General features: G+C 63.2%; 1 non-coding gene across 1 annotated transcript in view; it reads left to right on the forward strand.

Moving 5' to 3' along the window:
• The first annotated feature begins 11103 nt into the window (after positions 1 to 11103).
• Positions 11104 to 11450, forward strand: part of LOC140111058 (18S ribosomal RNA) — a 1883-nt gene continuing 1536 nt past the window's right edge. Inside the window, exon 1 of the ribosomal RNA XR_011851814.1 lies at positions 11104 to 11450. This exon is cut by the window's right edge and continues 1536 nt beyond it. This is a non-coding gene — a ribosomal RNA (18S ribosomal RNA).

The following is an 11450-nucleotide window of genomic DNA, read 5'->3' on the forward strand; positions in this document are numbered from 1 at the left end:
AGCGGCATGGTATGACTGGGCTCGTGCCGCTCACTGCTACCCGGAGCGTGGCGCCCTCCGGGTAAAAGGCTAGCCGGGGCGAGTAGGTGGGATGACGGGCGCATAAGCAACGCCGTCCCCGCCGTACAAGGTGCCGGTGGCCTGGCGAACCACCGGCGTAAGGCTAGCCAGGGCGGACCGCGGGGCAGAGGGCGCATAAGCCACGCTCTCTCTCCATCCCACCAGCACAAGCGAAATATTTTCAAAGTGTGGGAGAACCGGCTTCCCGACCGGTGGCACTCTGCCTCTCGCTGCCGCCCTCCTGGAAGCGTCCTCGGTCACTCGGAGTACGGCAGATTTAAGAGCTCCGGAATGGTGAAAAAGAACCGGAGAGAGGGCGACTCCGGCTTCTCTCTGCCGGGCGAGGACCACCGCAGGCGGCGGGGACGTCTGACAGGAGACGGCGCTGCGGGCAGGCTTTAAAAGTGCATGGGGTTTTGGCCTCGGCAAAAGTCGAAAAAATTATGCGGTCGGAGCTGTCTGCCCCGGCCGGGGAAGGCTCACCGCCGGCGGCTGCCAACCCCTGGCTTGCCCGCTGGATGCCCTTTCGGAGGCTTCTGAAAAAGAACTGTCAGGCGGGCACCTCTCGGAAGAACCGCAGACCAAAACGACCGGTAAAAATTTTGGGCGATCCGACCCGTAGTGCACCTTCGGCGGCAGAGAAAAGCAACAAAAATACCGGTCAGAGAAGGGGAGTTTTGGTCGACTCTGCCAGGTTTTTGCACTAAGTCAGATCCGTAATGCCAGCGGGACTGAGTCGCTTTTGCGTGCCGTGGTCCTGGAGGCCTGCTCGGACAGAGCGGTCCTGCGGGTCCCGCGGGAAGGGGCATTTCATGTTCCTCTGCGGGAGGTGATCCATTTTCTGCGGGAAATGGCGAGCCCCTTCGGCTACAAGAGTGTGTAGGTCCCGCTGAACAGTCTACGTCCTTAACCATCGGGGACTTTGTAGATTTTGCCCAAAATCGCTCTCCGCAGAACAGAGCGTGAGGTCTCCGCGGCGGAGGCCGGAAAAGGTGCGAGGTGAGCGGCATGGTATGACTGGGCTCGTGCCGCTCACTGCTACCCGGAGCGTGGCGCCCTCCGGGTAAAAGGCTAGCCGGGGCGAGTAGGTGGGATGACGGGCGCATAAGCAACGCCGTCCCCGCCGTACAAGGTGCCGGTGGCCTGGCGAACCACCGGCGTAAGGCTAGCCAAGGGCGTACCGCGGGGCAGAGGGCGCATAAGCCACGCTCTCTCTCCATCCCACCAGCACAAGCGAAAAATTTTCAAAGTGTGGGAGAACCGGCTTCCCGACCGGTTGCACTCTGCCTCTCGCTGCCGCCCTCCTGGAAGCGTCCTCGGTCACTCGGAGTATGGCAGATTTAAGAGCTCCGGAATGGTGAAAAAGAACCGGAGAGAGGGCGACTCCGGCTTCTCTCTGCCGGGCGAGGACCACCGCAGGCGGCGGGGACGTCTGACAGGAGACGGCGCTGCGGGCAGGCTTTAAAAGTGCATGGGGTTTTGGCCTCGGCGAAAGTCGAAAAAATTATGCGGTCGGAGCTGTCTGCCCCGGCCGGGGAAGGCTCACCGCCGGCGGCTGCCAACCCCTGGCTTGCCCGCTGGATGGCCTTTCGGAGGCTGCTGAAAAAGAACTGTCAGGCGGGCACCTCTCGGAAGAACCGCAGACCAAAACGACCGGTAAAAATTTTGGGCGATCCGACCCGTAGTGCACCTTCGGCGGCAGAGAAAAGCAACAAAAATACCGGTCAGAGAAGGGGAGTTTTGGTCGACTCTGCCAGGTTTTTGCACTAAGTCAGATCCGTAATGCCAGCGGGACTGAGTCGCTCTTGCGTGCCGTGGTCCTGGAAGCCTGCTCGGACAGAGTGGTCCTTCGGGTCCCGCGGGAAGGGGCATTTCATGTTCCTCTGCGGGAGGTGGTCCATTTTCTGCGGGAAATGGCGAGCCCCTTCGGCTGCAAGAGTGTGTAGGTCCCGCTCAACAGTCTACGTCCTTAACCATCGGGGACTTTGTAGATTTTGGTCAAGATCGCCCCCCGCATGTCCTAGCGGGAGGTCTCCGCGGCGGAGGCCGGAAAAGGTGCGAGGTGAGCGGCATGGTATGACTGGGCTCGTGCCGCTCACTGCTACCCGGAGCGTGGCGCCCTCCGGGTAAAAGGCTAGCCGGGGCGAGTAGGTGGGATGACGGGCGCATAAGCAACGCCGTCCCCGCCGTACAAGGTGCCGGTGGCCTGGCGAACCACCGGCGTAAGGCTAGCCAAGGGCGTACCGCGGGGCAGAGGGCGCATAAGCCACGCTCTCTCTCCATCCCACCAGCACAAGCGAAAAATTTTCAAAGTGTGGGAGAACCGGCTTCCCGACCAGTTGCACTCTGCCTCTCGCTGCCGCCCTCCTGGAAGCGTCCTCGGTCACTCGGAGTATGGCAGATTTAAGAGCTCCGGAATGGTGAAAAAGAACCGGAGAGAGGGCGACTCCGGCTTCTCTCTGCCGGGCGAGGACCACCGCAGGCGGCGGGGACGTCTGACAGGAGACGGCGCTGCGGGCAGGCTTTAAAAGTGCAAGGGGTTTTGGCCTCGGCGAAAGTCGAAAAAATTATGCGGTCGGAGCTGTCTGCCCCGGCCGGGGAAGGCTCACCGCCGGCGGCTGCCAACCCCTGGCTTGCCCGCTGGATGGCCTTTCGGAGGCTGCTGAAAAAGAACTGTCAGGCGGGCACCTCTCGGAAGAACCGCAGACCAAAACGACCGGTAAAAATTTTGGGCGATCCGACCCGTAGTGCACCTTCGGCGGCAGAGAAAAGCAACAAAAATACCGGTCAGAGAAGGGGAGTTTTGGTCGACTCTGCCAGGTTTTTGCACTAAGTCAGATCCGTAATGCCAGCGGGACTGAGTCGCTCTTGCGTGCCGTGGTCCTGGAAGCCTGCTCGGACAGAGTGGTCCTTCGGGTCCCGCGGGAAGGGGCATTTCATGTTCCTCTGCGGGAGGTGGTCCATTTTCTGCGGGAAATGGCGAGCCCCTTCGGCTGCAAGAGTGTGTAGGTCCCGCTCAACAGTCTACGTCCTTAACCATCGGGGACTTTGTAGATTTTGGTCAAGATCGCCCCCCGCATGTCCTAGCGGGAGGTCTCCGCGGCGGAGGCCGGAAAAGGTGCGAGGTGAGCGGCATGGTATGACTGGGCTCGTGCCGCTCACTGCTACCCGGAGCGTGGCGCCCTCCGGGTAAAAGGCTAGCCGGGGCGAGTAGGTGGGTTGACGGGCGCATAAGCCACGCCGTCCCCGCCGTACAAGGTGCCGGTGGCCTGGCGAACCACCGGCGTAAGGCTAGCCAAGGGCGTACCGCGGGGCAGAGGGCGCATAAGCCACGCTCTCTCTCCATCCCACCAGCACAAGCGAAAAATTTTCAAAGTGTGGGAGAACCGGCTTCCCGACCGGTGGCACTCTGCCTCTCGCTGCCGTCCTCCTGGAAGCGTCCTCGGTCACTCGGAGTACGGCAGATTTCAGACCTCCGGAATGGTGAAAAAGAACCGGAGAGAGGGCGACTCCGGCTTCTCTCTGCCGGGCGAGGACCACCGCAGGCGGCGGGGACGTCTGACAGGAGACGGCGCTGCGGGCAGGCTTTAAAAGTGCATGGGGTTTTGGCCTCGGCAAAAGTCGAAAAAATTATGCGGTCGGAGCTGTCTGCCCCGGCCGGGGAAGGCTCACCGCCGGCGGCTGCCAACTCATGGCTTGCCCGCTGGATGGCCTTTCGGAGGCTTCTGAAAAAGAACTGTCAGGCGGGCACCTCTCGGAAGAACCGCAGACCAAAACGACCGGTAAAAATTTTGGGCGATCCGACCCGTAGTGCACCTTCGGCGGCAGAGAAAAGCAACAAAAATACCGGTCAGAGAAGGGGAGTTTTGGTCGACTCTGCCAGGTTTTTGCACTAAGTCAGATCCGTAATGCCAGCGGGACTGAGTCGCTTTTGCGTGCCGTGGTCCTGGAGGCCTGCTCGGACAGGGCGGTCCTTTCGGGTCCCGCGGGAAGGGGCATTTCATGTTCCTCTGCGGGAGGTGGTCCATTTTCTGCGGGAAATGGCGAGCCCCTTCGGCTGCAAGAGTGTGTAGGTCCCGCTCAACAGTCTACGTCCTTAACCATCGGGGACTTTGTAGATTTTGGTCAAGATCGCCCCCCGCATGTCCTAGCGGGAGGTCTCCGCGGCGGAGGCCGGAAAAGGTGCGAGGTGAGCGGCATGGTATGACTGGGCTCGTGCCGCTCACTGCTACCCGGAGCGTGGCGCCCTCCGGGTAAAAGGCTAGCCGGGGCGAGCAGGTGGGTTGACGGGCGCATAAGCCACGCCGTCCCCGCCGTACAAGGTGCCGGTGGCCTGGCGAACCACCGGCGTAAGGCTAGACAGGGCGGACCGCGGGGCAGAGGGCGCATAAGCCACGCCGTCCCCGCTGTACAAGGTGCCGGTGGCCTGGCGAACCACCGGCGTAAGGCTAGCCAAGGGCGTACCGCGGGGCAGAGGGCGCATAAGCCACGCTCTCTCTCCCATCCCACCAGAACAAGCGAAAAATTTTCAAAGTGTGGGAGAACCGGGGACCCGACCGGTGGCACTCTGCCTCTCGCTGCCGCCCTCCTGGAAGCGTCCTCGGTCACTCGGTGTCCGGCAGATTTCAGAGCTCCGGAATGGTGAAAAAGAACCGGTGAGAGGGCGAAACCGCTTCTCTCTGCCGGGCGAGGACCACCGCAGGCGGCAAGGGACGTCTGCCAGGAGACGGCGCTGCGGGCAGGCTTTAAAAGTGCATGGGTTTTGGCCTCGGCGAAAGTCGAAAAAAATTTGCGGTCGGAGCTGTCTGCCCGGCCGGGGAAGGCTCACCGCCGGCGGCTGCCAACCCCTGGCTTGCCCGCTGGATGCCCTTTCGGAGGCTGCTGAAAAAGAACTGTCAGGCGGGCACCTCTCGGAAGAACCGCAGACCAAAACGACCGGTAAAAATTTTGGCGATCCGACCCTCAGTGCACCTTCGGCGGCAGAGAAAAGCAACAAAAACACCGGTCAAAGAAGGGAGGTTTTGGTCGACTCTGCCTGTTTTTGCACAAAGTCAGATCCGTAATGCCAGCGGGACTGAGTCGCTTTTGCGTGCCGTGGTCCTGGAGGCCTGCTCGGACAGAGCGGTCCTTCGGGTCCCGCGGAAGGGGCATTTCATGTTCCTCTGCGGAGGTGGTCCATTTTCTGCGGGAAATGGCGAGCCCCATCGGCTACAAGAGTGTGTAGGTCCCGCTCAACAGTCTACGTCCTTAACCATCGGGGACTTTGTAGATTTTGGCAGAAATCGCCCCCCGCAGGTCCTAGCGGGAGGTCTCCGCGGCGGAGGCCGGAGAGGGCGCGAGGTGAGCGGCATGGTATGACTGGGTTCGTGCCGCTCACTGGTACCCGGAGCGTGGCGCCCTCCGGGTAAAAGGCTAGCCGGGGCGAGTAGGTGGGTTGACGGGCGCATAAGCCACGCCGTCCCCGCCGTACAAGGTGCCGGTGGCCTGGCGAACCACCGGCGTAAGGCCAGCCAGGGCGGACCGCGGGGCAGAGGGCGCATAAGCCACGCTCTCTCTCCATCCCACCAGAACAAGCGAAAAATTTTCAAAGTGTGGGAGAACCGGCGACCCGACCGGTGGCACTCTGCCTCTCGCTGCCGCCCTCCTGGAAGCGTCCTCGGTCACTCGGTGTCCGGCAGATTTCAGAGCTCCGGAATGGTGAAAAAGAACCGGAGAGGGGGCGACTCCGGCTTCTCTCTGCCGGGCGAGGACCACCGCAGGCGGCAAGGGACGTCTGACAGGAGACGGCGCTGCGGGCAGGCTTTAAAAGTGCATGGGGTTTTGGCCTCGGCGAAAGTCGAAAAAATTTTGCGGTCGGAGCCGTCTGCCCCGGCCGGGGAAGGCTCACCGCCGGCGGCTGCCAACCCCTGGCTTGCCCGCTGGATGGCCTTTCGGAGGCTGCTGAAAAAGAACTGTCAGGCGGGCACCTCTCGGAAGAACCGCAGACCAAAACGACCGGTAAAAATTTTGGGCGATCCGACCCTCAGTGCACCTTCGGCGGCAGAGAAAAGCATCAAAAATACCGGTCAAAGAAGCGAGGTTTTGGTCGACTCTGCCAGGTTTTTGCACAAAGTGTTGGCATCGTGCGGCGTCGCGCTTTGCCGTACCGTATCCCCAATGGAGCGGCGCCCGGCGGGGTAGGCTAGCCATGTGAGGTCGAGGGCGGGAGGACGGGACGTAAGCCAGGCCGTTCTCCACAAGAAATTCCGGACGCGGAGACCCCTTCTCCGCCCTACGGTCCCCAATGGGGTGGCGCCCGGCGGGTGAGGCTAGCCATGGGAGGACGGGACGTAAGCCAGGCCGTTCTCCACAAGAAATTCCGTACGCGGAGACCCCTTCTCCGCCCTACGGTCCCCAATGGGGTGGCGCCCGGCGGGTGAGGCTAGCCATGTGAGGTCGAGGGCGGGAGGACGGGACGTAAGCCAGGCCGTTCTCCACAAGTAAATTCCGGACGCGGAGACCCCTTCTCCGCCCTACGGTCCCCAATGGGGTGGCGCCCGGCGGGTGAGGCTAGCCGTGTGAGGTCGAGGGCGGGAGGACGGGACGTAAGCCAGGCCGTTCTCCACAAGTAAATTCCGGACGCGGAGACCCCTTCTCCGCCCTACGGTCCCCAATGGGGTGGCGCCCGGCGGGTGAGGCTAGCCATGTGAGGTCGAGGGCGGGAGGACGGGACGTAAGCCAGGCCGTTCTCCACAAGTAAATTCCGGACGCGGAGACCCCTTCTCCGCCCTACGGTCCCCAATGGGGTGGCTCCCGGCGGGTGAGGCTAGCCATGTGAGGTCGAGGGCGGGAGGACGGGACGCAAGCCAGGCCGTTCTCCACAAACTCCCAGCGGTAGAGTCTCGGCTCTCCGCTCTTTTGATCGATCTGACACAGCGCGATCCGGCGGGGCAGGGCACTTTGCTCGGTCAGGGGTATTGGCCCCGGCCGGTTTATGGTAAAGCGTTCCTTAGCCTCAGTCTTGGTCGCGCATCAATCCCCCGCTCCCCGTGAGCGGCTGTGGTCCTCTGCCTAAGGTTGTGTAGCGCGGTGCCAGTGTGGTCCTCGCACGGCCCCGCTCCTGCCACAGCGGTAGGACTCTCTGCTTCGGCTGAGGTTTGCTACGAAGCGTATGGAACGGGCGTACTCCACCGTACCGTGGGTGGGGGGCGGCGGCGGCGGCGGCAGCGTCCAGCGCGGAGCTCCGGCTCCCGCGGCAGCGCCTCGCCTAGTGTCCCTCGGGCAAGTCCAATCGCCCCCCGCCCGGTCGGAGAGCGCAGACACACCTCTGTGTCCACGGTTTATTTCCGCAGCACGAAAAGGGACGGCTCCCGCCTGCTCCTCGCGGCGGCGACGAGGCTTAGACCCACCGTGGCGTATCCGCGGTAGGTATGCTCGTCGGTCGGAGGAGCGGTTGCGGTCGAGTGGTCCCCAGTGTACCCTGTTAGCGCTGCCCGCCTACGCCTGAAGAGCTGCGGACCGAGAAAAAGGTTCGCTCCGCTGCTGACGGCGAAGCGCGCGGCACGCCGCGGAAGAGGAGAGGGAGCGGTCGCCCCCGGGGCGGCTCCCCTCCGAGTCCGGCAGAAGCAGAGATTGTAGCGGAGGGGGGGGTTTCTAAATTCCCCGGGCGTGTTATCCCCAGCGGTAGCCTTTGAACTCTTCAACCGCAAGCACGATCGCACGTTCACAGCACCCGTCACTAGGAGCCGGGCCAGAGGCGGGCGGCAGACGAAACCGACATGAGCGCTTAAGGGTATTGCACCCCCGGCGCCCAGACCCTGGAAATTGAGTCTGCCCCCAAAGCCCACCCGCGTCCTCCTTGGCGCTCCCGGAGTACATGGTCGTAGATGGGCCATCGGTCGCTAATGCCAAACTGCGTCCCAGGGGTGCGTCCCCTCTGACCAACGGCAGACCCATCCCTCTCGCCAATCCGCGGATCCCCGCCAGGTCCCGAACAGGGCTCGTCCTTTAGCGTTTCAAATGCGCCCTCCCCGCCATACGAGGGGTTGAGGACCGTAGCCTTCCCTTACGAGAGGCACCAGGGGTGCGCCTGCTCGAGGGCCCCGGCCGTGGGCGTAACGCTTGGGCCGCCCGGGGGAGTCGGTAGACCATGGGAGACCAACACTCGCACACGAACGTTGCCCGTGCTTTTGTGGAAGAGAGCTTCTTGCGAGGTTGTCGCTGCGGTGGCGCCCGGACAAACCCTATCCCTAAAACTTCTGGGGAATTGGCGTCTAAGCCTGCACCCTGCACGGTATCCCTGCACCCACGAAGGGGGCCGTGGAAGGCTTGGGGTCGCGCCGGCGAAACCGACCGGATGCCCGGGGTACTGAACCCCCGGGGTCCCACCCTGGAAATTGAGCCGTCCGACCCCGCCACGTCTTCCTAGTGCTCTCCTTGGCTCCCCCGCCTGTGGGCATCGTTAGGGGCTGCGGTCATCAGCGCCGGCTAAGCTTCGGCAACACGGCCGACCCACCCCTTCGGCGCCTGGGGGTGCCTGGTCCCAGTCCGGGCCGTTCCGTAGGGGCGGCTATCCCTTACATGAGGGACTCGGTGCGTCCGCTCGGGCTGCGGGGCTCCGGCTCCGACAGCCGGGGAGCTGGTTTTGACCGCGGGCCTCCACGGGAACCGGCAGGGACCGGACTAGGCGTCAAGCCGAAAATAACCCCGGCACCCTCTGCTTCCAAAGCGAGGGGACCTTTGGCCGAGCGGGGGCACCGGAAGCCGAACCGACCCCAACCCCTCTTCCTACCCCAGGGCTGGGCTGACCAATCCCCTGATCGGGTCTAAAATGGAAGAAGGGGATTCGAGGGAAGGGGCTGGCGGAAGGCAGTTGCCCGACGGAGTAGGCGAAGGCCAGGCCGTTTCCGAGTCCCGAGCAGAGGAGGGCGAACTCGGCTCTTCATCGACCGACGGCGAGGCGAGGGCGGTGGCTGCCGCGGGGAAGACTCCATTGCTCGTCAGCGCGCTAGGAGCGGGGCCGACTGGCTGCTCGGGGTATGGCATCCCCGGGGGCCCACCCTGGAAATCTTCGCTCCTCAGCCGCTGCAGGTTATAAGGTCCCGCCGCGCGTAAGCGCTCAACTCTCCGACCCACGGATGTCGAGCCCATGGTGAGCCGGCCGTTTCGTACGGGGAAAAGGGGTCCTCTGGCCCCACATCGATCGAGGGGGTTTAGATCCGCGGAGGCACGCACCGCGAGGCGAATCGCTGCTTTTCCCCAAGAGGTTAACCTTCAAACCACCGAGTAGGTTCGGGGCAGGGCCGACAGTCTGCACTGGGGTATTGCATCCCTGGTGGGGCGACCCTGGAAATCTCTGCCCCTTTCCACTCTTTCGGTTGGGCCTCTCGTCGGGGCGAGCGTAAGTCGGCAAGCAGACGTGGGAAGAGGCTTCTTACCGGTGACACTCCCTTCGTGAGAGAGGCAGGTACTCGCCCCGGACCCCGGTCCAAATCTGCGCGGGCCGGACGGCCTCGGCCCTAGCCGAAGGCCGCTCCCGCGAAGCCAGGGAGCCGAAAAAATAACCCCGACACCCTCCGCGACCTCGCGTGCTTCCAAAGCGAGGGGAACCTTTGGCCGAGCGGGGCACCCGAAGCCGAACCGACCCCAACCCCTCTTCTTACCCCAGGGCTGGGCTGACCAATCCCCTGATCGGGTCTAAAATGGAAGAAGGGGATTCGAGGGAAGGGGCTGGCGGAAGGCAGTTGCCCGACGGAGTAGGCGAAGGCCAGGCCGTTTCCAAATCCCGAGCCAGAGGAGGGCGAACGACGTTCTTCATCGACCGACGGCGAGGCTAGGGCGAGGGCGGTGGCTGCCGCGGGGAAGACTCCATTGCTTGCCAGCGTGCTAGGAGCGGGGCCGACAGGCTGCTCGGGGTATGGCATCCCCGGGGGCCCACCCTGGAAATCTTCGCTCCTCAGCCGCTGCAGGTTATAAGGTCCCGCCGCGCGTAAGCGCTCAACTCCCCGACCCACGGACGTCGAGCCCATGGTGAGCTGACAGTTTCGTACGGGGAAAAGGGGTCCTCTGGCCCCACATCGATCGAGGGGGTTTAGATCCGCGGAGGCACGCACCGCGAGGCGAATCGCTGCTTTTCCCCAAGAGGTTAACCTTCAAACCACCGAGTAGGTTCGGGGCAGGGCCGACTGTCTGCACTGGGGTATTGCATCCCTGGTGGGGCGACCCTGGAAATCTCTGCCCCTTTCCACTCTTTCGGTTGGGCCTCTCGTCGGGGCGAGCGTAAGTCGGCAAGCAGACGTGGGAAGAGGCTTCTTACCGGTGACACTCCCTTCGTGAGAGAGGCAGGTACTCGCCCCGCACCCCGGTCCAAATCTGCTCGGTCCGGCCGTCGTCGGCCCTAGCCGAAGGCCGCTCCCGCGAAGCCAGGCGATCCGAACCGAGGATCCGCGCGAGCCTTCTCCAAGCCCTCTGCCGGGCGCTGGTGTTGAAAGCGTAGCGGACCCTGTTCGCCGGAGCGATAGGAGCGGAGCACCGGTCCCGCAGGGTTGAAAGCTGGGTAGCAGCGCCGTAGCTTCCCTCCCAGCCTTCCCCCGGACCTGGCGCCCGATCCCCTCCGCTCCTCTGTGCGTTGGCGGGCGGCGCTGCATGGGTACGTCGCGACGGCTCCTATCGTCTCTCTCGCTTAACAGTGTGGAGAGGTGGTGGTGGAGCCGTCCGACACTCGAGGTGCTGAAGTTGAGCGTCCAATGCTTTCCTTCTATGCGCAGCCTACAGGAGCTGTCCGAGCTTCGGAGGTGCTGATGGAGGTGAGAGTCGAGCGCCACTTCTTGGCTGAACTGAGTGGGGAAAGCCAGCGACTGCGAGAGGGAGGGGAAGGGAAGGCTTTTTCGGGTCCTTGGAAGGGACCGAGAGCATCTTTCTTGCCCCCCTGCCCTAAGCTCCATCCAATGTTGTCTGCGAGGTCTTCTCCGGCGGCGGAGAAGCGCTGCGGTAGCAGCAGCAGCAACGAGCGTTCCCATTAGCTCACGGAGCCTGACTCCAAGAGTCTACCCCTCAGAGCTCGGCTACCTGGTTGATCCTGCCAGTAGTATATGCTTGTTTTAAAGATTAAGCCATGCATGTCTAAGTACTGACTATTCTTTACGGTGAAACTGCGAATGGCTCATTAAATCAGTTATGGTTCCTTTGATCGTTCCGCATTGATGATGTGCTACTCGGATAACTGTGGCAATTCTAGAGCTAATACGTGCCCAAGAGCGCTGCCCTCCAGGAAGGCGTGCATTTATCAGACTTAAAACCAATCCGGGGAGCCCTGGCCGCGGCGGGTCTCCGGGCCCGCTGCGGCGCCAGCCCCGTCCTAGACTTGGCGACTCTAGGTGACCTCGGGCCGATCGCACGTCCTCCGTGACGGC

Source organism: Engystomops pustulosus, unplaced genomic scaffold, assembly GCF_040894005.1.
Source record: "Engystomops pustulosus unplaced genomic scaffold, aEngPut4.maternal MAT_SCAFFOLD_372, whole genome shotgun sequence".
In the NCBI taxonomy this organism is placed as follows: Eukaryota; Metazoa; Chordata; class Amphibia; order Anura; family Leptodactylidae; genus Engystomops; species Engystomops pustulosus.